Here is a 23,651-nt window from a genome sequence, read left to right as displayed (position 1 = left end):
ATAAGTAGCTTGACGTTATCCTGTAACAAGCTAACATTGTGGGGTTGTTTAAGTCCCCCAGAGAAGAATTCCTGAATTCTATAAACCAGTTGTTAATTTTCCAAATGTACATCCTGGGCTAGTTTGTCCTCTTCCTATGGTTCACTGCCATTAATCTCTGGAAAATGCAAGGCATAGTCAAACACAGCAGACATCCCACTCTATTTTTTCTTCCAGAGCTTGGGAACACAGATGGGTGTGCGAGTGATCACTCCCAGCACAGAGAGCAATGCTACTTCCTAAGGGCTTTTTCCTTCTGAAAATATTCCAGCTAACAATTGCTGGAGTAGCTGCTTTCCTTCCTACCACTGCTGCCCCAGCCAAGGTATTAACAAGCCATTACTGGCACAGGTTACCCAGAGAAGCTGTGGCTGCCCCATCCCTGGAAGTGTCCAAGGCCAGGTTGGACAGGGCTTGGAGCAACCTAGTCAAGTGGAAGGTGTCCCTGCCCATGGCAGCGGGCGGAATGAGTTGAGCTTTAAGGTCCCTTCCAATCCAGCCCATTCCAGGATTCCATGATAACCCTCCCTGTGAAGCACTTACACAGCTCTTCTCCTCACCTTCCAGGTGCTCCTGCCCAGCATCCTCTACCTGCCTACAGCTCACCAGGACCAAACGTCTGGCACATGGGCTGTGGTTCTGCTGTGCTGAAGGGCCCGGCTGGGTCTTGCCAAGGGGATAACTGCCACTTTTTCCCTGCTGAGAAGGTGCTGGACAGTCACATGCTTGTGGCCAGTGGTAGAGGTGGCACAGGGACAGCACGGTGCTCCAGACAGTCACTGGATTTTGGCATCACCTGCTCTGTTAAACACAGCTTCACATTCAAGTTTACATGCAGATGTTTACATTTAAGTTATGGAACAGTGTTTATTCCAGTCTAGCCCGGCTGTTCTGCTCTGTTCAGCATCAGTTCAGCTTTTACAGCTCCATCCAAGCCCCACAGCATTCTACAGACTCTCTTTTCCAATGCACAGCACATGGATGTTGCCTCTCATGGAGGAGGCTGCCCTCAGCAGCCTGGCTCATGTGATGGAGACCCCAATGCAGGGCTGCAGGTGACCCCAGTGCCTTTGGTGGGGCCCCAGGACACCCTACAGCACTTGTGCCTATGGACAAGCCTTGTTCCCTGCCCTGAACAATCTTGGGGTGGGCAATTCCACCCAGCAAGTGGGGACACAGGGTCCAGCCTTGCCTATTCTCCACTAGGATATTACTGGTAACGAAAGGGGAATTACAGTCCTATATTGCATCTTTTATTGATGTGTCTTCAAGTATCTCATATACCTTTTAAGTGTAATCTGCACTTAACTCTCTTCCCAAAGCACACAGTGCCCTGATGGCAAAGGCAGACCATCAGCATGGCTCTCAAGGGTCTGGTCCAGCAAATGACCTCTGCTTCCAGCACGCAGGAAAGCATTCCCGTATCTGTATGGAACCAGAGCATCAGAAGCCTGTCAGCCAGAGTCATGCTTTACTTCAGCCTGCCCTTAAAGAGAGGATCTCTTGGCATGATGCCAAGAGGCACTTTTGCCATTTCAGACAGGCTGGGAAGCTCAGAGTGAGTTGCTTTGCTCCACCACAGCTCTGCCACAGCTCCATCCGGCACCACACAGGCACCAGCTGCACATCACAGAGCTGTTCTCACCTGCTGTCACACAAGCTGGGGACAGGGATAAAGTGACAACCATTTTAACCACTTATACAGACCACAGAGTTTTCCATTTTACCTGAGCTGAACGGGGAGCACAGACAGCCTTTGAGTTGGAAGACTCACAGTTTTTCTGCACTAATGTTTTAAATTCCCCTCAGCCCATCCACAGCACCCAACGGTGGGCAAGTGGAAAGCTGCCGTGCTCAGAAATGCACCCAGTCTTCCCACTTGAATAATTATTTGACCTGCTTTTTGGATTTATATCCATAATTGGGATCTGTGTGGCCTGTCAGCAAAAAGACAGTGAAATGTCCTAAGATGGTATTGAGATCATTAAATCCTTTGCAGACTCAGGCCCCCTAAAATAATTAATCCAGCTGGGTACATTTCAGCAAAATTTTACTTGCTTCACATCTTTCAAATGTCTGCACTCTCCATCTTTTATATCCATAGGAAAGGACACTGCAATAGCAAATGTCAGAGCACACTGATGTGATTCCAAGGGCAATCTTTTTTATAGCTCTTATTGATCATTTCAGGTCCAGCAAAAGCTCAGTGCAAAAGTTGCCTCATCCAAATCATGAGCATCTGCCAACTGGTACTATTTGAGGGAAAAATATCAAGGATGGAAAAACCTGGCCCTTTGACAGAAAGTCCCGTGTTTGCTCTGTCTGAGGGATTTGGCACATGGACCAGAAGGGGGGTCGGGAACCTGCTGCTCCCCCTGTGGAGGGGTGATGCCCTGCCCACACGTGAGCCAAAAGCAAAGGCCAGAGGAGAAGAAGGGATCTTCAAGCTGGCATAAGAACAAATGGGCATAAAATGGACATAAATAAACTGAGGCTGGAAATCAGAGAAAAATTTTTTGCCTCGAGAGCAGACAGATCACTAAACAGCTTTCCTGTGGGAGTGCTGGGGGGTAAACACTGACTTGATGTTATTGCTGGTGGAACTAATGGCGTAATTCACTAAACATTGCTCTTGGGGAGACCTTAGAGCCCCTTCCAGTGCCTAAAGGGGCTCCAAGAGAGCTGGAGAGGGACTTTGGACAAGTGCCTGGAGGAACAGGACAAGGGGGAATGGCTTCCTACTGACAGAGGACAGGGTTACATGGGATATTGGGAAGGAATTCTCCCCTGTGAGGATGGTGAGGCCCTGGCACAGATTGCCCAGAGAAACTGTGGCTGCCCCATCCCTGGAAGTGTCCAAGGCCAGGTTGGACAGGGCTTGGAGCAACCTGGTCTAGCAGAAGGTTTCCCTGCCCATGGCAGGGAGTGGAATTGGATGACTTTAAGGTCCCTTCCAACCCAAACCAGTCTGGGGTTCTGTGGTCTAAATAAAATCCAAGCAAGGAACTGGTGTTAAAATCATGTTGCACCACCCCAGTAGAGAACCCTCCGGCCTGGCCTCTGCCCCCACTGCCATTCCTGTAACTTTGATGACCCCGTGGCTCAGCTGAGGCACAGGCAGAGGCAGTGAATACAAAGCCTGCCATCCCTGGGAGTGCACCACACGGCATTTCCATAAATTTGCATTTTTACTAATGACAGTGAGCTGGAAGGGACCCCTGAGCAGCCTTGGCAGGGACCGGTAGGGACACGCTCTGCCTGCCCACACTCCCTCCCTTCCTCCTCTGGCTGTTTGACAACAGGAGGAAGAAGAGGGTGAAGTTAAACCACAGATTTATATTTTCTGCCATTAAGTCACATGCTCTGCAATAAGCTTTAATCATTCAGGACAGCAAACTGGATTTAGCAGAAGGGAAACCTTCCACAACATGAAGAGAAGATAGAGATGGTGGGCAGGAAGAATAAAACCTTCTAAAGTGGTGACTACAAGCCCAAAAAGCCAGGCAGGACAAAAGTCCTGCAGCATATCTCATGTAGCTTATGCCAAATGGTGAGGTCATGCAGCAGACACAAGGCTTCAGCTTTTCCAGGTGTGGTGGAGTCCTTGCAGGACTGCCAGCTACTGAGCACAGGATACTTCAGGAAGGAGGGAAACACTATCACTCAGCACATATGATATCCATTATCTGTTTTTATTTCCCCTGAACTTTTCCAGCATCCTTCCAGCTTGCTTCTCCATCCAAAGCAAGTCTTCCAAACCCTGGTGTGTCCACACAGGTCACCCCTTTGTTGGGAGCCTGGATCAACACCATCCCAGTTTTTCCACTCTCACCAACACAGTGCAGGAATCTCTGCTCCATCCCTGGTTCCCAACGTGCAGCTGAAACACTCAGTTTGCCACTTCCTCTACACAGAGTTTCACAACCATCATGTGACTCCTCTAGAGCGTGTTTGTGCTTGTAACAGTCTGTGTCTTCTCACTGCTAAATTATCTCCCTGCTCAAGCCCTACCTCAGGTGATCATCACACTGTGAAGCCCTCTGGAAAGGCTCCTGCACCTCAACCAGCTGCTCTGTGCTGTGCTTCTAAAAGTCTCTTGGGAATGAATGATTTCTCTGATGTGAAAGCAGATAGTGCACTGTTGGCACCCAAAATATCATTTAATAACTGTTATGTTCCCTAAACCTGCAAATCTTCTCAAGATCTGCTTCAGAGTTCATTTTGATTAAGGATCCCTTAGAAACTGTCTCATGTTGAAAATCACTTGCTGGAAACACTGTTTTGGAGTCACTTACTACAAACCATAAAGCTGCACTGTTCAAAAGAAATAGAGACATGGGGGCACTGAGCAAACTTTGGCTCAAAACTATCAATATCTGAAATGCAGCTATAAGTCAACAAGTCCAGGAGCATCAAACAACGCAGCCACAGTGACTGGGAGATTTGGAAGAAATATGAGCAGAGCACTTGCCACAATTGATTACCATTTAATAACAGAGAAGGTGAAGTTTTCGGTGTGAATAAGCACAAATGTGTAGGCCTGGCAAAAAATCATTACATCTGATAGTAGTTAAAGATTCACGTCATCACAGTAAAAGCTCCATTCTTGAGCTAATAGAATTGAGACATCCTGGGTATTTCAGGGTATTGATAAAGGTTTGGCCTGAGCTAACAAAGTATGAGTGGGCAGAGGTGATCAATGGGCAAAATGGATCCATTTAAAAATATTGACTCATTGTGTGAAAACATTCACTGTGGCAAAACCTGGGAAGAGTACGCAGTGATGGGTTACTCCAAGGAGAAGGAAGAAATGTTTGATTTCATGGATGAAACAAGGGAGAGAAAACACCTGAAACTAGAGAGGACTTGCTAAAAACAACTGAAATTAGTGAGGAGCTGCTGAAATTACCTGGAACTAGTGAGGAGCTGCTGAAATTACCTGGAACTAGTGAGGAGCTGCTAAAATTACCTGGAACTAGTGAGGAGCTGCTGAGAACACCTGAAGCCAGTGAGGAGCTGCTGAAATAGATGGTGCCAGGCTCTGTTCAGTGGTGCCCAATGACAGGACAAGAAGCAATGGCCATAAACTAAAACACAAGCACTACCACTTCAACAGAAGTAAGAACTTCTTTCCATAGAGGGTCGCAGAGCACAGGAACAGCTGCCCAGGTAGGGCGTGGAGCCTCCCTCTCTGGAGACATTCCAATCCCACCTGGACATGTTCCTGTGTCACCTTTTTCAGGTGACTCTGCCTGGGCAGGGGGGTTGGATCAGATGATCTCCAGAGGTCCCTTCCAACCCTAATGATTCTATGTTTCTGTGAAAACATCCAAAACTATTGAGGAGCTGCTGAAAGCCCTGATGAGGGGCTGGATGGGGGGACACTGGGGTGGCAGGCAGGGCAGGCAGGGCAGGCAGGGCTGCAGCACCCCAGGCCCCAGCGATGCCAGGACTCTGAACAAACACCCTGTGCACACCAACACCTCCTGCGGGGCTGAGCCCAGCGGTGTGTGCTCGATACTGCTTTTCAGGTCAATAACTCTACAAGCTGCAGAAGGAAGCCTTTTTACTGCAACTCAGCACCCAACAGGGTGTTTAACCCTTTGTCTGCTTGCAGCAAAGCTTCCCAGGCTAAATTGCTGCCAACCGTATCATTTCAGTTGGAAAGATGAATTTAAATTAGCCTGTTCGAGTTGAGATTAAATCCCAGTAGTAACCTAGAAGGAGACTTAGCTCCAGTGCACCCCCTCCCACCCCACCTCAGGCCTCGTCTTCTCTAGCCCAAGCCAAGATGCAGCTCCTGAAACTTTTCCCCATCTGGGCTTTTACTGAACTCCAGCAGAAATCCGTCTCCTTCCGTCCTTCATGGAAGAGCTCAGGCCAGCTCTGAGTTTTCGGGTTAGGAAAATCTTTCTGCAAATGTGTTGATGTGCTTGGAACTGGATGATGGCCAAGAAACCAATCAGTCCCAGAGCGAGGTCCTGTGTGCCACCCGTCTGCCAGCCTCCGGCAGTGTCTGGGAACGATCAAGATCACAGAGCCAGAGTGGGAGGCAAACAACGGGTATTCTCTGGATATGGCTCAGCCAGGATAAAATGTGACACCCTATAATAGTGCCCTGGCGTCACCCAGCACAACATCTGACCGAGGGGACATCAAATGCCACACAGATATCAAGGGCCTGATGGCCAGTCATGTGAAGAGCAAACAAGATAGCAGGGTGGCAGGGGAGGCAACAGGGAACAAAACCCCAGTGTCAAGCCCTTCTGTGCTGAGCAGTCAGCCCTAAATGGTTGGTGATTTTTGCTTTCTGCCAAGGTTCTGCTTTAATTGGGCAAGACTGTGCAGCATGTTCAGTGACACGGAGCAGAGGAGAAAACAGCCTGTGCCAGGCTGTGAGGCCGTGCAGGAGTCACCCTGCTGAGGTGCAAAGAGTTATTATGGGTCAGAACATCTTATCCACGATGGCTTTTTACTTTACTGTTTTAAGAAATGTTCTGTGATTTAAGCTAAAAACATCAACGTTTCTGTGCATGCTGTTAACTCGCCACACGCAAACCCCAAATTCTGCCTAAATTTATACTCGTGGGTTCCACTTGTCCCAGTGAGCAAAGCTAGAATGAACTCTCAGCCCTTTCCATTGCCTTGGGTGAGGTGGAAGCAAAAAGTCAGTGACCACCGAGACAGCCTGAGAAGTGAGAACACAACTATGGACACGCTGGTGAGCCTCATCCCCCCATGACTCTCCCACACTCTGGCCCAGTGGTGGCTTCACTGCACAGTGCTCTGACCTGCACAGTGAGGGCAGCTCTTTGAGGGCTGATGGAGTAAAGTTCTCCCTGAGAGCAGGGGCTGAAACCTCCTGGGTGCCAAGACATCAAGAGTTGGCCTAACTTCTAAATTACAGAGGTCACCCATACAGCTTCTCCAGCAAATCTGTAGTGTAGAAAATGCAAGCACAACCAAGTTCCTTATTGACTTGAGTGTAATAGATCAGTCAATACACCCCAGCACTTCATCAGAGAAGCAGCATCCTGCAGTGCTCTTTCCCTAACTCCTGCACCAGCTCCATAATCATCTGAATAGCGTCTCTGGTACTTGAACCTCTTGCCAGCACAAAGCTGGTTCAATAGTGCCATTCAAGCCCAGAGTAGCTGCACTGGCTGCACTCTGTCTCCAGAAGAGTAGGAGATTCTTGCTGCAGTCTAAGAAAGAAAAATCACTTAGCACAAATAAGGTCTTTTAAAACCACTGATTAAATAGATATTCACAAGACAGAGCACAATGGCTTTGATGGAGCCATTGCAACCTATTACATAAATCCTCATTCATGCCCAGGAGAGCTTTTCCTTTTCTTTTTTTAATATCAGAAGAGAAAATGAAGCCACGGAAAAGATATTAAATTACATAAAAATGTGTGACTGGTAAGTTCACGACTTAAACTCAGAGAAGCAAAGAGATACAGAATTTGGACTGGAAATCTTGGCTGCTGTGCAGTCCCCAGCTGTGAGCTTGCAGGAGCTGTGCCATGGCCTTGGCTCCCTGGCACGGGAGCCTGCTACCTTGGACTCAGCTCTGCAGCACCAGTCCTGACAAATTACACCTCTTCTGAGGAGGAGGATGGAATTGCAGAGTTATTGATGGATGAATGGGAGTGCTGACAAGGACAGGAAAGTGTTATGTGAGGGGGCTGGTCGATACTCACAAACTCCATCTCGTATTCTATAAAGGGCCATGGAGATGCTCCGAGGGCTGGAGCTCCTCTGCTCTGGAGACAGGCTGGGAGAGCTGCGGGTGTTCACCTGCAGAAGAGAAGGCTTCAGGGACCTTAGAACCCCTTCCAGTGCCTAAAGAGGCTCCAGGAGAGCTGGAGAGGGACTTTGGACAAGTGCCTGGAGGAACAGGACAAGGGAGATTGGCTTCCCATTGCCAGGGGGCAGGGATAGATGGGATATTGGGAAGGAATTCTCATCTGTAAGGGTGGAGATGCCCTGGCAGAGGTTGCCCAGAGAAGCTGTGGCTGCCCCATCCCTGGAAGTGTCCAAGGTCAGGTTGGACGGGGCTTGGAGCAACCTGGTCTAGTGGAAGGCTCCCTGCTCATGGCAGGGTGATGGGACAAGATGGTCTTTAAGGTCCTTTCCAACCTAAACCATTCCACAATTCTATGAAACATTCCCCCTCTGCCTGTGCATCCCTGCAGCTCCAGTACCTTCCAGCCTGCATTAGGAATGTTCTGACACACATTAGCTGCACACTAATCATCCTTCCACACACTGTTGTACTGACATGTGGAAGGTGGTATCTTCGCTAGGGCTTTCACAATTTTCTGCATTTCCTCATGAAAACAGACTTTTTCCTAGAATCTAGTTCCTAGTACTTTTAATCTGAAATAAATGTATAATATTGCATGAGTTATTAGATTTACTGGAGCTAAAAGTGGGCTGGGAGAGCAGCAGTGAGTGTAGTTTAATAGAATAGTTCTTAAAACACTGTATAATTTTAATGTAGTAAAGGAAAAGAGGGTCAGCTTGTTCTTCCAGATTCCACTCCAAACAATTTACTATCTTTATGGATGAAAAAATGTAGGGAGCCTTTTGTGATTTGAGTGAAACTAGGACATTCAATATAGACCCACTTCAAACCTTCACTCACAGATGTCTATTCCTTCAGCCAATATTTATTCTCTTCCCAGAAAGTCCTTTTATGCACTTTACATGGTGAGCTACAGCATCTCCTTCACTGCCACTTTCCCCAGTAAATCTCTGTTCTCATAAGTGTCTCTAACTGCAAACAGATGGAATCAAGCTGCTCTCCCCAGTTATGGTCTTGTATAACACTGGGAGCTCGATGGCCCTACCAAGGTGGTCACAGGGGACTGGACAACCTGGCCCAACACCAGGACTGGTGTGGACAGTGCACAAAACCAGCGCCTTCCCTTCTGCTCCTCATCCTCAGAAAGAGTTAACAGGAAACATTTGTTTAGGACACCAGGAAGCTCTTGGCCCCAAAATGGGACTCAGATCACAACTAAGATACTTATCAAACCGCTCCTGGTGCTCTGCCTTTCCCTGCTCCGCTTTGCCAGGCACAACTCAGCCGGCAAACCCAGGAATTTAGTTCCCTGCCGTCACCCTCCGTGTGTGAATTCATTCCTTCTCCTTGTGATGTCACCCAGCTCCAACGCCCCCGGGGCTCTCGCCAGAGTCGGGAACAGTTGACGTGTGCGGGAATTCTCCTTTTAGCAGACACAGAGATGATTTATAAGAAATCCCTGCCTGCACTTCCTCCAGCTGCTTCAGTATCTTTCCCTGGGTGTTTTTACGGTAAAGTTTTTCCAGGGCTCAGCCCTCCCACGGATGGGCCCTCTCCCCCTCCCTGCTCCCACCCAGCACAATGTTCATCCGAGGCCAAGCAAGGCAGGTGTTCCAGGGATTTATGGAGCTGAGCTGGCCCCACTGCAGGGACACAGATGGGCAGGGGACACTGAGCCATTGATCCCACGGTCAGACTCTGCATGCTGCATCAGGGGCTTGTGGATGGAACGGCTCCCGAAAGAACAAGAGCCGGGATCAGGGATTCTGAGACCATCAGGACTGGGAGAGCTCATTCCTTATTCACCCTATAGATACTGTTGCAATCCAGACCTCCAGCTTACACCTTACTGTGGCACCACACTGAAGGCTTTGATACAGAAATCTGCTGCAATAACTTTCCAGAGAAGGGAATGGAGCTGGGGAAGGGTCTGGAGCACCAGGAGTGGCTAAGGGAGCTGGGGAGGCTCAGCCTGGAGGAAAGGAGGCTCAGGGGGGACCTTCTGGCTCTCTGCAACTCCCTGACAGGAGGGTGGAGCCAGGTGGGGATCAGGCTCTGCTCCCAGGGAACAAGGGATAGGACAAGAGGAAACAGCCTTATGTCGTGCCAGGGGAGGTTCAGGTTGGATATGAGGAGGAATTTCTTCAGAGAAAGGGTGGTCAGGCATTGGAAGAGGCTGCCCAGGCAGGTGGTGGAGTCCCCATCCTTGGAGGGATTTAAAAACCATGTGGATGTGGCACTTGAGAACATAGGGCAGTGGTGGCCTTGGCAGTGCTGGGGAGTGGCTGGACTCGATGGTCTCACAGGGCTTTTCCAATCTTAATGATTCCGTGATTCTTCTTGATCTTGGAAAAAAAAAATGTTGTCTAATTTCTAATATCCGATAGGAGCTCGAATGATGTACCTAAGAAACAGACCTGTTTCACCACCACCTTCGTATTTTTAATTAATCTCTCCTTTCAAACTTACTGATAAATCATCTTTAAATGTCTATTCCTAAAGGAGAGCTAAAAACTGAACAGGAATTTCATAGAATAAAGATTAAAACAATATTATATAAGATCAGTGTAAATACAATAGACTTACATAAGATAACTGGACAATAAAGTGTGGTTTAGAATTTTTCAAGAGCCTTGCTAGCTCACCTTCTGTATAACTTTTGAAACATTCAGGCTATGATGAGTTTATGGCACAGTTCTAAGGAAAAGATTATAAATAGAAGGGCATGGCTTTTTTCTCTTTTAAATAGTGATTAAATCTAAGACATATTTATCTAACCCCTCAGAAAACCAAGAGTGTGGAGCCTCTGATTAGCAGAGTGCTGCACCATCACTCCTTCCTCTAATCTCAGGGGAATTTTGGGGCCAAATTCTGCAGCCTCATTGACTAGGTGCCCTGTTGGCACCCAGCTGCCTCTGCTTCCCCTCAGCATCTGTGCAAGACATAACAGGTTTATTTCTTTAGTTTTCTTTTTAATCTACAGCCTTTGAATCACTGCAAAATATATTCTGTACCAAAGACAGTAATCTACAGGGAAACTACTTCCTGCTTCACCTTGTATGCAGTCAGATTATGCCAAAACACCCCAGACCTGCTCCCTGTGGGTGATAAAACTGCCAGTAAAATTTTAGTTGGGAAGGTCCCTGTCTACACCTCAAAATGTACTTCTTGGATATGCTGTGGCTCAGCTCACAAGGGGATTTCAGGTGGGGCAGCATGAAAGCATCTCCTGTTCCCAGAGGTACCAACAGGAACACAGGCTGCTTTGAAGTCTAGCGTGAGGCTTTTTTTTTTTCACTTTTCAGCTCTAGGCAAAGACAAAAAAACCCATCTCAATGCTATGGCAGCTTTGCATGGACAAGGCTGTCACCCAGCTACCAATTAACAACTGCACCTCAACATTTCAGGTGGGCAGAGACAGTGGGGGGAATATGACCAAGCTGGATGGCGCTTAGAGCAATCTGGTCTAGTGGAAGGTGTCCCTGACCATGGCAGGGGGTTGGAATGACATGAGCTTGAAGTCCCTCCCAACCCACACCAGTCTGTGATTCTGTGATAGACTGTGCAGGGATCAAGACCTTTTGCCTTTGTGTACCCCATGTATGACAATGTCAAAACAAATTCCCTGGTGTTCCAAAGACACACATAAAGTACAAGGATTGAGTCTTAGAAACATAGCAGGGAATCAAACCATTACCCAAGTGAATTCAGATGTCTTGATCTCCTTTCACCTGAAGTCATCACTAACAAGCTCTGGCTGATGTGACCAGAAACAAGCCAGGTACTACAAGGAAATAAGTCCTGCTCCAGGATATGGCACATGGCTTGCTCATTCAGAAAGTGAAGAAAGCTGTTCTCTCCAGGTTTGTAAAAAATTCCAGATATCACTGAATCCCAGAATCCCAGAATGATTTGGGTTGGAAGGGACATTAAAGCCCATCTCGATCCAGCTCTTCTCCCACCCAAGAAACAATCTGTGAAACTCCTACATGGAATTCCCCTCCTGCCAGTTTCCAAGACCAGATGATTTTACCCCAAACACTTGTTTATAAATGTACAAACCAGTAAATGATGCACTGAACAGCTTCGCAAAGAAAGGTGAACTTAGTGCAACAAGAGTAGAAAACAAAGAAAGGTGAACTTAGTGCAACAACAGTAGAAAACTGTATCACTGATAAGTCAAATAAAACAAACATAAACAAGGTGAGATATAATCTCTCGGTTCTTGTCTCATTAAGTCATTCTGAGGACTTAATTTTAAAATACAAAAGTGTTCTGAGAATATTTTGTAATTACAAACCAATAAGAAAAATCATCCAGGAGGAATAATTACATAATTTCTACATGAACTCACTGCTTAGAAGACTTCACAGCTTAGAGAGGCCGTAATAAATAGCTCCTCATATCATTGCTGCTGCTGCAGCTGATGACTCACCACTGTTACTGGGATCATATCCCAGAATAGTCATGCTCCTCTGTGTACTGCATGCAAAATTAGCCATCAGGGGCTTACTATTAAACAAAACAGATTTGGGGGGTCAGGGTTTATGTGGTCATATCATAAAAACAAAAGCTGCTCAGTGTTTTACCGGAATGCAATGAATGTGACACACCCAACCTGAAGGCCTCTGATCCCCATCCCACGGAATCAGAATTAGAATCAGCATATTCTAAACCTGGGGGTTTTCAGTTAACAATTCCCTATCACACACTTTTGGTCCTGGCAGCACAGAACAGTCCTCCTGCAGACAGCAGCTCAAACCACTGAGAGAGAGAAGTACAGCTGGAATCACAGAAACATAAGGGAACAAGTCCAGGGATCAGATACAGGTAACCAAAAAGAAAAAGATTGTCTACGCTGGGAGAGCTGAGGGTCTTCACCTGGAGAAGGCTCCAGGGACAACTTAGAGCCCCTTCCTAGAGCCTGAAGAGGCTCTAGAAGAGCTGGAGAAGGACTTTGGACAAGAGCCTGGAAGGGATAGAACACAGGGAATGGCTTCCCACTGCCAGAGGTCAGTGTTAGGTGGGATACTGGAAAAGAATTCTTCCCTATGAAGGTGGAGAGGCCCTGGCACAGGTTGCCCAGAGAAGCTGTGGCTGCCCCATCCCTGGAAGTGTTCAAGGACTGGCTAGATGGGGCTTGAAGCAACTTGGGATAGTGGAAGGTGTCCCTGCCCATGGCAGGGAGTGGAATGGGATGGGCTTTAAAGTCCCTGCCAAGCCAAATCAGTCTGTGATTCTATGAGTTAATTAAAATATACATCCCTTACCAGCTAGAGCAGAAGGGTGCATCAGTTTGATAGAATTTAATTCAAAAAGCACAAAAAAGTAGTATGAAACAATAGAAATGCCCTGATATTACTCCATTAGCCTCCAAGAAACACCAACAGTTTCCTCCAAAAAATAGTTAATCACATTATATAGGTGTTGTCTGTGCTTATGTGCCACACCAAAGTGGTGTTTGCCATTTTCAGTGAATACCCAAAGTCTTTGGAATTGTAGGGCAGAGCCCCATGTAAGACATGGAGGTGACTGACAGAATGACAGGACTAAGAAAGGACTTTCCCCATCTGACTTCACAACCTCATTTCCAAAAGTGTTCTGTTCTTTCATCTTCTGGTATTTATGCACATCTCAAAGTACATCTGCAGCCTTTACCTTCACAACATTTTCACTGAAAGAATATTAACAACATCAAAAGTTTACCTTTTGGCTGAATAAAAACCCTCTCCTTATGCATTATCATAGAATCCCAGAAGGGTTTGGGTTGGAAGAGACCTTTAAAAGTCATCCAGTCTCACCTCCTGCCATGGGCAGGGACACCTTCCACTAGACCGGGTTGCTCCAAGCCCCGTCCAACCTGGCCTTGGACACTTCCAGGCATGGGGCAGCCACAGCTTCTCTGGGTAACCTGTGCCAGGGCCTCACAGGGGAGAATTCCTTCCCAATATCCCACCTAAGCCTGCCCTCTGGCAGTGGGAAGCCATTCCCTGTGTCCTGCCTTTCCAGGCTCTTGTCCAAAGTCCCTCTCCAGCTCTCCTGGAGCCTCTTTAGGCACTGGAAGGGGGTCTAAGTTGTCCCTGGAGCCTTCTCTTCTCCAGGCTGAACACTCCCAGCTCTCCCAGCCTGTCTCCAGAGCAGAGAGGCTCCAGCCCTCAGAGCATCTCCATGATCTCCTCTGGATTCACTCCAGAAGCTCCATGTCCTTCTGCTGTTGTTCCCCAGGGCTGGAGGCAGCTCTGCAGCTGGGGTCTCACCTGAGTGGGGCAGTGGAACAGAATTCCCCCCACGCCTGCAGCCCATGCTGGGGGTCAGCCCAGGGCACGGGGTGTTTCTGGGTGCCATTAGACAGGGCCAGGGCATGTTGAGCTCATGAGCAATTCCCTCCCCAGTCAGGATGTGTCCCAGGGCTCCCCTCTGACTCCCCCAAGGCTCTGCCTGCTCCATGTCCAGCACTTCCACACTCATCTCACAGTACAATCTCCTTCCAAAAACTCACAGGTAAAGAAAGCCATGTGCTCGAGTCCCTGGAGCTGGGCTGGAAATCACAATCACTGAATATACATGTATGGAATTCCAGACTTGGTTCCAGGTTCTCTGAGGCCAAGAACTGGTGGAATCTGTGGGCAGTAACAGGGAGCACTGTGTCCATCCCACTCCTGCAGGTCCCCTCCAGCCCTCTCCGCTGTGTCAAGCTGAATCTGCCTCGTCTGCTGCTTCAGACCCTGAACTCCTGAAAACTGCTGTGACTTCCTTGGAAATACGTCAGTGCTGCCCTAGATACCGAGGCTGCTCCACCAAACAGTCCTTTCCACACTGCACAGTGACTACCAGACTATTTCTCCTGTTATTCTCAGCATCTCTGGGTTCATCCTCATTCCCCCTTTCCTGCCAGCCCACCCAGAGCACCTCCACGCTCTGTCTGCCCTTCCCAACTCCCTCTCCTTCTCTGAGAATAACATGCAGGAAACCAAGGATTTATTTGTCATTTTTCCAGCCTTTAGACATCAAGAGTTGTGCTCATCTCTCTGCAGATATTAATTCCTCCAGGCTAAGTAATAATAGGCTCCCTGGAGCAGCCTGTCCTTGTCGGATTCTATGGATGCTTCTGGACCGCCCACTCTCCTCCTCAGCTCCCAGCCAGTTTGTGGTCAGATTAGAGTTCCCCCATCATGAGAGTCAACTGGAATACTCCAAGTTGTATTTCATGCTCTCCTAAAAGCCAAATATATACTGTCTATCAAATCCAGTTCCTCTCCTAATTCTCTTACTCCTATAAACAAACCCACCAATCACATCTGCTGTGTTTTGCTCATGCTGGTGCTTTTGAGAGTGGGCCAAACCTCTGAAATCCAAATGCTCCCGAGCCAGGAGAGAGAACATGGAATCTGCTGCTTTAAATGGGACAAATCTGCTTTTAATTGGCTGCTGTCCATGACAGATTTTAATCCTGTGGAGGCAATAGTCCATACTACTATCTGAGCATTTTTACCAGCACATATTGATTGGCTTTTTCCAGTCCTCTGCTTTGGCTATATTCCTACCCCAAAACCACATTACTTAAATCATCAAACGATACATTAATTCCAGGAGTTTATATTATTGAGCTATTATGCTTTATCCATGGTTTCAAAAAATATTTTCTAAAGAAAACAAGCCCTTTGGATCAATTCACTGTTATTCCACCAACAGACCTGCACCTATTGCTTTCATCTAAGAAAACATATGGACGAATGCGAGGTTGGAATATCCTCAAGCTTTCAGGGATTAGGGAATACCCGAGTATCACTTTTTCACAGCAAACATGGGGGCATAGCATGGGGCATTAAACAGAGCCCCCCCAATCCCTGTTGGAGATGCTGTGAGTGGTCCAGCAGCTCCCTGGAAAGCTAAGTGAGAGGTGGAAGGGAATCATCTCAATACCAAAGTCCACATCTGACACTTGCATTACAAACACAAGTTTCATGCTCATGTTTAATCCAGGCAAACACATAAACAGACAGAGAAAGGAAATATAGGGAGTCTTCAATTATAAAAGAGAAATTGTGGGAGTTTTTATAAAGTTTCAGAATTACGTTAAACATTAGAGAATTAGCCAAGTTTAATTTTGTTGTTGTTACTGCTTGCATTAATTGCTGAAGTTTATTTGGGGTTAACACAGAGGTATAAACACCTTGGAGGGAGACACACAACAAAAATTTCTTAAAATTTCCCATTGAAAAACCAGGGATCAGATTTGGCCACAGCTGGGCCAAGCTCACCTTGCTCAGGATGGAATCTGTTCTTGCAAAAACTACTGAGCTGATTTCAAGAATGAAACTGTGGAAAAGCTGTTGTGCCCACAGTAACACCTTCTCTGTCTCTGGCTGCAGGGGGCTGGGTTTGGTTTTCACTTTTGTTTTCTGTTTCAAGCTTTTGCTTTAAAGGTTTCATTTTAAACTTGGCAGGAGTGCCCAGGCAGTGTTAGTCAGGGATCAGCCTTTTCCGGAGACAAACACTCACAATTGACTCACTGATGGTCTTTTGAAAGCAAATCCAAGTACATGGGGCACTAATTGGAGCCTTTTTAGTGCTGGGCTGTTCCCAGTCCCAGAGGACTCACACAAGGAGCCCCAGGGGAAAGTCAGGAGCAACCTGGTCTGGTGGAAGGTGTCCCTGCCCATGGCAGGGGGTGGAATGAGGTGGGCTTTGAGGTCATTCACAACCCAAACCATTACAGGATTCTATGATTCTTCTTGAATGCTTTCAGAGGGGAAGGCAGTGGTGTCCATCCTAAGGAGGGGGAATCCCCTGGGTGCTCCCCTGGCTTGCCGAGGTCTCCTGATGCCATTCCCTGCTCTCCGACCTCTGAGCACAGTTCTGGGTCTCTGCTTTTTGTACTTCCCCCATCACCAATGTGTAGAAGCTTGAGAGTTTAGTTTTTAATAGTGCTACAGAGAGTTAAGATTATTTTATTTTTTCCTACATAAATCCTCCCCTTCCCTGCCATGTCCTGAGACCTTGCCCTGACCATCACCACATTTCCACCCTGATTCCTGTTTCTCCCAGTATCTGCCCCTCCTGTGCTCCACGGGGGCTGAGGAGATGCTGTCCTGTGCTCACACAGCCAGATTTAACATCTGGAACAAGAAGGGCTGGATGAACTGGGACAATCCCTGTAAACCAAAGGTGCTGTGGTATGAGGACATGTGGCTTCCCAGCACGCAGCAGGAATTTGTCGGCTCAGTGTCACGGGTTGATTTCCTACTGTTTTCAGCTTTAACAGTTGGATTGATACAATTAACACATTTTCGTATGCTTTCCTTAAAAAAAAAAAGCTAAAAAAAGATAAACTGCTATTAAAGCTTGCAGGCATTTTATGTCCTAGAATTTATACTGAGAGCTACATAAAAAAAGCAACAAAACCATACAAGTAATCAGGGTGGGGGAGAAACAGGCCCTGTAAAATGATTGATAAATCCCTTTATAAGCCAAACAACAATCGTGTTACTTTGCAATTTGATTTTGAAACTTCCAGAATTTAGCAAAGAGCTTCAGCTCTTTAATACATTTGCCAGCTGCAGGTTTTAATCTCACTGTTTGTTAATTGTAACGAAGGAAAATAATTATTCCCCGAGTCCTGAGGAGGTGTTGGCACTGGAAGCGGCGGGGTTGGAGCGGTGCCAGGGTGGGGATGGATGGCTGTGCCGGAGCTGTCGCCCTGTGCCGGGTGCTGCTCTCATTTCACTGCTCCATTGACGTCACTGTGAGCTTTCAAACCAGCCCCGCACGTCTGGTGAACTCCACAGAACTGGGAGAATGAAAAACCCGCAGCTCATTCACCAGAATGAAAATGAGGTGTTTTTTTTTCCCATCTCATAAAACCTTTGCTGTTTTATTCCTTTTTTCGTGCCCTTTATCGAGTTTGTGTTTAAATCAATGAACTGTGATTATAATCTGCATCAGAGATCAGCCCTGCCCATGGCAGCGGGGGGAATGAGGAGATCTTTAAGGTCCTTTCCAACCCAAACCCGTCTGTGATTCTATGATCTGTGATAAATTGAACAAAGACAATAAAAATACTGAGGAAGACACTCTTTGTGCTTCCAAAGGTAACAGAATGGCTCGTTTTGATCTAATTCAGACAGTTTGGGGCTTAATTTTCCAATCTTTATAAAAACCCCCCTGTTATCAACATTGTCATATTCCATGGAATGGGATGTTCTGTGTTACAAGCTGGACTTGGTGATCCTGTGGGTCACTTCCAACTCAGGATATTCTGTGATTTCATGACTCTATGATTCTATTATTCCATGATTCTGTGATTCTATTATGCCATGGCTTTATGACTCTGTGATTCTGTTATTCCATGATTCTGTGATGCCACAGTTCTGTGATTCTATTATTCCATGATTCTATGATGGAAGGCTTCAGAATCTTTCTTTTTTACGTGGCTGTCCTGAAAATGAGCAGCAAAGATGCTCCCTGAGCAGTGTCTGGTTTGAGACAGCTCTGCTCTGGTGGCAGCCAAGCACTGACATCCATCTGCCATAATCCAGAGCTCCCAGGACAGAGCCAGTGGGAACAGGAGGTAGATAATGGTTATAGATTTGTTTTTGCAGTTTGTGGAGAAAGGTTTTTAATCATGGAAAGTCCTTCTGAGGAGTCTTGTCTGCATAAAGAGTAAACACCACGGCTGCTGCTGACAATCCTGTGTTACCCAGGGCTGAGCAGGATGTCAGCAAGGACAGGGAAACCTACAGGAAAAGCCTTTGTTTAGTTCTCAGGGTTAAATTCCAGCTGAGCTTTGGACCTGGGGAGCAGAGGACAGTGCCCAACATTCATCTGTCCTGCTCTGTGTTGGGAAGGGAGCTCCAACACAGGGTGCACCTGGGTTTATTCTGTGCAGAAGCGACTTGGGCAGAGTAACTTGATGGGCATGTTGCATGGCCCCTGTAATAGCTCTTTCATTATTCCCATCAGCAAAGGGGATAAATTGCAGGGGACTGGCTCAGGGGAATGGGGAGCTGTTCTCAGGATGGCAGAACTGTAAATCACAAGCTGGGGAGGCTGTAAAAAAAAAAAATCACTCAACTTTTGGAATTCTTTGTCTGTAACAAATTCCAGGTCAGTAGAAACCCAAAATTTCACTTATTAAATTTCACTTATTTCTTCTGTAGAGAAGAAACCCCTTTTCCATTGTGTTGTTCCCTGTACCAGCTGACTGTCTGAGATTGCCTAATCTGCCAGTGAGTTTGAAGCTAAAAGAAATCTGTATCCCAGTTATTGGCCTCTGCAGAAGAGGTTTATGAAGGAAATCCTGATAAAGCTTTAGAAACAGGAATCTGCATTTCTAAGCCTGCTAAGATGCAAGAGTGGAAAAAGCCCTAGAACTTCTTAGAAAATGCTGAGACCTCTTTTTGCATTCAGAGAATCTCAGAATGGTTTAGGCTGGAAAGGACCTCAAAGCTCATCTAATTCCAACTGCCTGCCCTGGGCAGGGACACCTTACACTAGACCAGGTTGCTCCAAGCCCTGTCCAACCTGGCCTTGGAAGCTTCCAGGGATGGGGCAGCCACAGCTGCTCTGGGTAACCTGTGCCAGGGCCTCACCACCCTCACAGGGGAGAATTCCTTCCCAATATCCCATCTAACCCTGCCCTCTGGCAGTGGGAAGCCATTCCCTGCATCCTGTCCCTCCAAGCCCTTGTCCAAAGTCCCTCTCCAGCTCTCTTGGAGCCCCTTTAGGCACTGGAAGAGGCTCTAAGCTGTCTCTGGAGCCTCCTTTTCTCCAGGTGAACATCCCCAGCTCTCCCAGCCTGTCTTCAGAGCGGAGGGGCTCAGGCCCTTGGAGCATCTCCGTGGCCCCTCTGGACTTGCTCCAGCAGCTCCACATCCTTCTGGACTCATATGAACTCGGAGAAAGTCAGCACATGGCTTCCTGGTTATCCCTGGATGACCTACCCCAAAGGGTGTTCACGGACACCACCAAAGCCAGACTGGGAAGCATCAGCTGCTGACCCACCAGGGCAGCTCCTCCATCCAGGCTCATCCCGACGGGACCGGCACATGGAGGGGTGTCTGCAGCCAGGAAGGACTCAGACTGTTGGGACTTGGACAAGCTAGGGAGGAGGAGGACAAGTAATAGACTGGAAAAACAACTTCATGTGTGTGACAGATAGAGATGCACATGAACTTGGCTAAAAAGAGTCTCCTATCCAAGTGAAGTTACACAGATTATTTCCCTGGAAGTTAAGATAATGAATGGAAATATGGTAATGTAAATACGTCAAGAGCGGCCTCAAACACTTTAACTCTTATCTTCTGCCTTGCAAGACCAGCATGAAAATCCAGCCAGGAACAACTTGAAAAGATACAGCATGAAGAGAAGGGAAAGGTCACTAAATACCAACCCCATTCCTCCACCGGAATCCCTCTGTAACTAGCTTCCCAAACAGCCAAAGTAAACACTGCACTGCTCAGAGCCAATTAAATTCCCATTATTTTATTGTTAAAAATTCTGTTTCAGCCAGGCATTGTCTCTGCTGCAGACACATCTCAACAGTGGGTTCTTTGTGCTTCCTACAGGCATTTGTGAGCACAGGAGAAATATTTGGCCTTCTCTTTCTGAATTGTGCCTACAGATTTCTGAGTTATGTCTCTCAAATCTACCTTCTGCATATAAATCATTTCTTTGTTGGAAATTCTGCCTATTTATAGAAGGCTATGGAATTAATACATGAAGACAACCAAAATGTCTGAAGTACATCTGAAGTTACAGCTAAAACCCAGGAAAATCAGGTAACTTGAAGGTAGAGCAGATTTTAACCCACGTCATTGGAGAGTGTTAATTGCAGACCAAACCTTGAGTATTCTGAAACTCAGTATCAAAATCAAAGTCAGTTCATGTCAGTGAAGCGAGGTGGGGGTCAGTCTCTTCTTGTAGGTAACAAGGGACAGGACAAGAGGAAATAGCTTCAAGTTGCACCAGGGGAGGTTTAGCTTGGATATTTGGGAATATTTCTCCCTGGAAAGGGCTGTCCAGCCCTGGCACAGCTGCCCAGGGAGGTGGTGGAGTCTCCATCCCTGGAGGGATTTAAAAGCCCTGTGTATGTGGCACTTGGGGACATGGGGCAGTCGTGGCCTTGGCAGTGCTGGGGGAATAGTCTCAGTGGGTTTTTCCAACCTAAATGATTCCATGATCCTGCATGATACCACACTATGAAAAACGCCTCCAGCCTCACATCCAACTACAAACATCTCAGCTTGAATCAAGTGAGCTGAAAGAATTAAGGTCAGGGTGGCTGTTCTGCATCCTGTGGTTATCACCCCTCTGATAAACATGTTTCTATTCCAGCACAAAGATATGCCAAGAGGACCTGTCACTCTGGCTGCACTTAGCTGGGAGCTGTGGAGCACCTCTGAGATCCCTGTGTTGGCAGCTGGAAGCAGAGTCCTGGGTTTTTGTTCCACCACTTCCCACCATGACAGTTTCTGCTCCCCCACCAACACAACGTTCAGTCTGAATTCAAGAGTTTGAAATCATCCCTACAAACAAGCACCAACCATGAATTCCTCTATTTCCCCACCAGGCATTTACAGGGATGTGCTGGTCAATCCCAACTGCACATACCCATTTTCTATTGCCCCAAAACACGTTCCAACATCCCATACCAGGCAGAGCACAAGCACAGAGCTCTCCTCTCTGCCCCCAAAAATCAACAGTGATCAAAGTCCCACATTGTCCAGGTGTGGATAGGAACCACTAGATCCTCTGTTGAACTTGGAGGAGAACATCGTGCTCTGAAGCAAAAGGCCATCCACAGAATCATGGAATGGTTTGATCTGGAAGGGACCCTACATGGGGTTCGTCACGTCCCTCCATCCCCTGTCATGGGCAGGGACACCTTCCACTAGATCAGGGTGAAGCTCTAGTTAAAAGAGTTTGCTTATGCATGATAGGACAGCAGATTGATAAGCTCAGAGGAAGCCCAAAAGTTTATCCGACAGGAAAAAAATGCCTGAAGATGCAGTGCAAATGTGTAACAGTAACTAATGAGCCTCAGCCACGATGTGTGCCCTGAACAAGCAACCAAGAGGCTACACAGGTCAGGATTAGCAAGACTCAGTCTAACACTACCTAGGCCAGCATGGGGTGAGAAATATGCTTTATTTCCACCTGTGCACAGGTGAAGTGAATTTTATAGGATAATCCCTATCCCCTCCTTCATAAATCCATATTCTGACAAGGCTCCCCTTGAGCTGTCCGCTTTTAATTACCTAAAACTTCACTGATTGGTCAGATGGCACTGACCTGTCCCCAGGGCCCATCCCTCTTACGATTAGGGTGCTGTTCAGTTCATTTCAGTTCATTTCTAGAGCTGAAATTATTTATATTGCTCTTGAAACTACAGAATGTATTTCTCCTTTCTCCAAAGGAAACACATATTTCCATAACTCCCTCTGCTCTGCACAGACGTTCACACTGTCCATAACAAATGTGCACAGTCTCTCCTCTTCCTTTCATTCGTAAGTCTGGCAAATCGATTAACACTTCCCACCCCTTTCCTCCTGGTCCCCTATTCCTCTGTCTCAGCTTACTAGAGTTCCTCCTCAAGATGAACTTTCTAAATCAAACCAACTCCCCCTGCAAAACATTAAGGGAAAGCCATGGTGAAAATTCCAAGACAGGTTGGTTTAGATTAGAGATTAGGGAGAAATTCTTCCCTGTGAGGGGTTGAGGCCCTGGCACAGGTTGCCCAGAGAAGTTGTGGCTGTCCTATCCCTGGAGGTGTCCAACTAGGCCAGGTTGGATGGGGCTTGGAGCAACCTGGTCTAGTGGAAGGTGTCCCTGCCCATGGTAGGGGGTGGAACGACATGAGCTTTGAGGTCCCTTCAACACAAACCATCCCAGGATTCCATGATTCTGACACAAGCTCTGCTAAAGTGCAGCAACACCTGCTGCTGTGTCAGGCACAGCCACGTGAGTCCTCATTTATCTCTGTCCTTCAGACCTGGCACGTGCGGGACCTCTTTGGCCGAGGAGGAACCGGTGCTGTCAACACTCTGCCGAGCGCAGAGCAGCCACACGAGCCAGCGATGGGGCACATGCCACCAGGTCTGTCTTGCAGAAGGACAGGGGGGGTCTGGGCAGTGGCACTGCCATGGTTCCACAGGCTGGCACCACCAGCAGAAGGAAGAAGGACCCTGCCATCCACCCCAGACCATGGCGTGATGGAGGAAGAGCGATCGCTCACCTCAGCTATCCAACGATCCATCAGCAAGACACAGCCCACATTTTATGCAGGGTAATGACAGACACTGTTAGGGTTCCAACCAAGAAAAGCTCACACCACCGTGAAGGGCCCTCGGGAAGGGAGGACACCCAGCACCACGCACAGAGAACTCAAGCAACCAGTGGGACCTTCCATCCTTCCTCTTCCTGCCGCCTCCTTGTCTCCAGGGGCCTCCCGTGGCTTCCTTTCTGAACATTTGCTGTCACCAGAGGTCTTCCAACAATATAATAAGGCATTTTTGCTCTTCTCTAAATATTTACCTTTCCATTCTCCTGTCCCTGAAACACCACACACGGCTCTCCTCAAAGAAGCAGGCTGTGCTCTGGAGAAGGGAATCTCACCCTGTCACTCCACAGCGCCTTTAAAGGCTCAGAGCCTCCATATTTTCATTAATATATACAAATACTCAGCTATAGGTTCATCCCAGAGACTAAAGCAGATGTTAAATGATTATAAGCAATAATGAGATTACGAAGAATAAATTCTATGTAAGAGCAGAATATTTCTGTGTATAGGTACGATTACA

The 23,651-nt window shown here is 47.3% G+C and overlaps 1 protein-coding gene and 1 long non-coding RNA gene across 5 annotated transcripts in view; one reads left to right on the top strand and one right to left on the bottom strand.

Annotated features, from left to right (window-relative positions):
* PDE4B (phosphodiesterase 4B) overlaps positions 1 to 23,651 on the bottom strand; it is a 174,557-nt gene that overhangs the window by 66,478 nt on the left and 84,428 nt on the right. The gene's annotated exons all lie outside the window — the stretch shown is intronic.
* On the top strand, positions 9,242 to 14,758 carry LOC108492790. The gene is made up of 3 exons (XR_001873237.1): positions 9,242 to 9,362; positions 12,579 to 12,681; positions 14,517 to 14,758. It is a non-coding gene; the product is annotated as an uncharacterized LOC108492790 (long non-coding RNA).

This window comes from Lepidothrix coronata, unplaced genomic scaffold, assembly GCF_001604755.1.
Source record: "Lepidothrix coronata isolate B3197 unplaced genomic scaffold, Lepidothrix_coronata-1.0 Scaffold12, whole genome shotgun sequence".
Taxonomy (NCBI): domain Eukaryota; kingdom Metazoa; phylum Chordata; class Aves; order Passeriformes; family Pipridae; genus Lepidothrix; species Lepidothrix coronata.
This window is presented reverse-complemented; position numbering and strand designations above follow the sequence as displayed.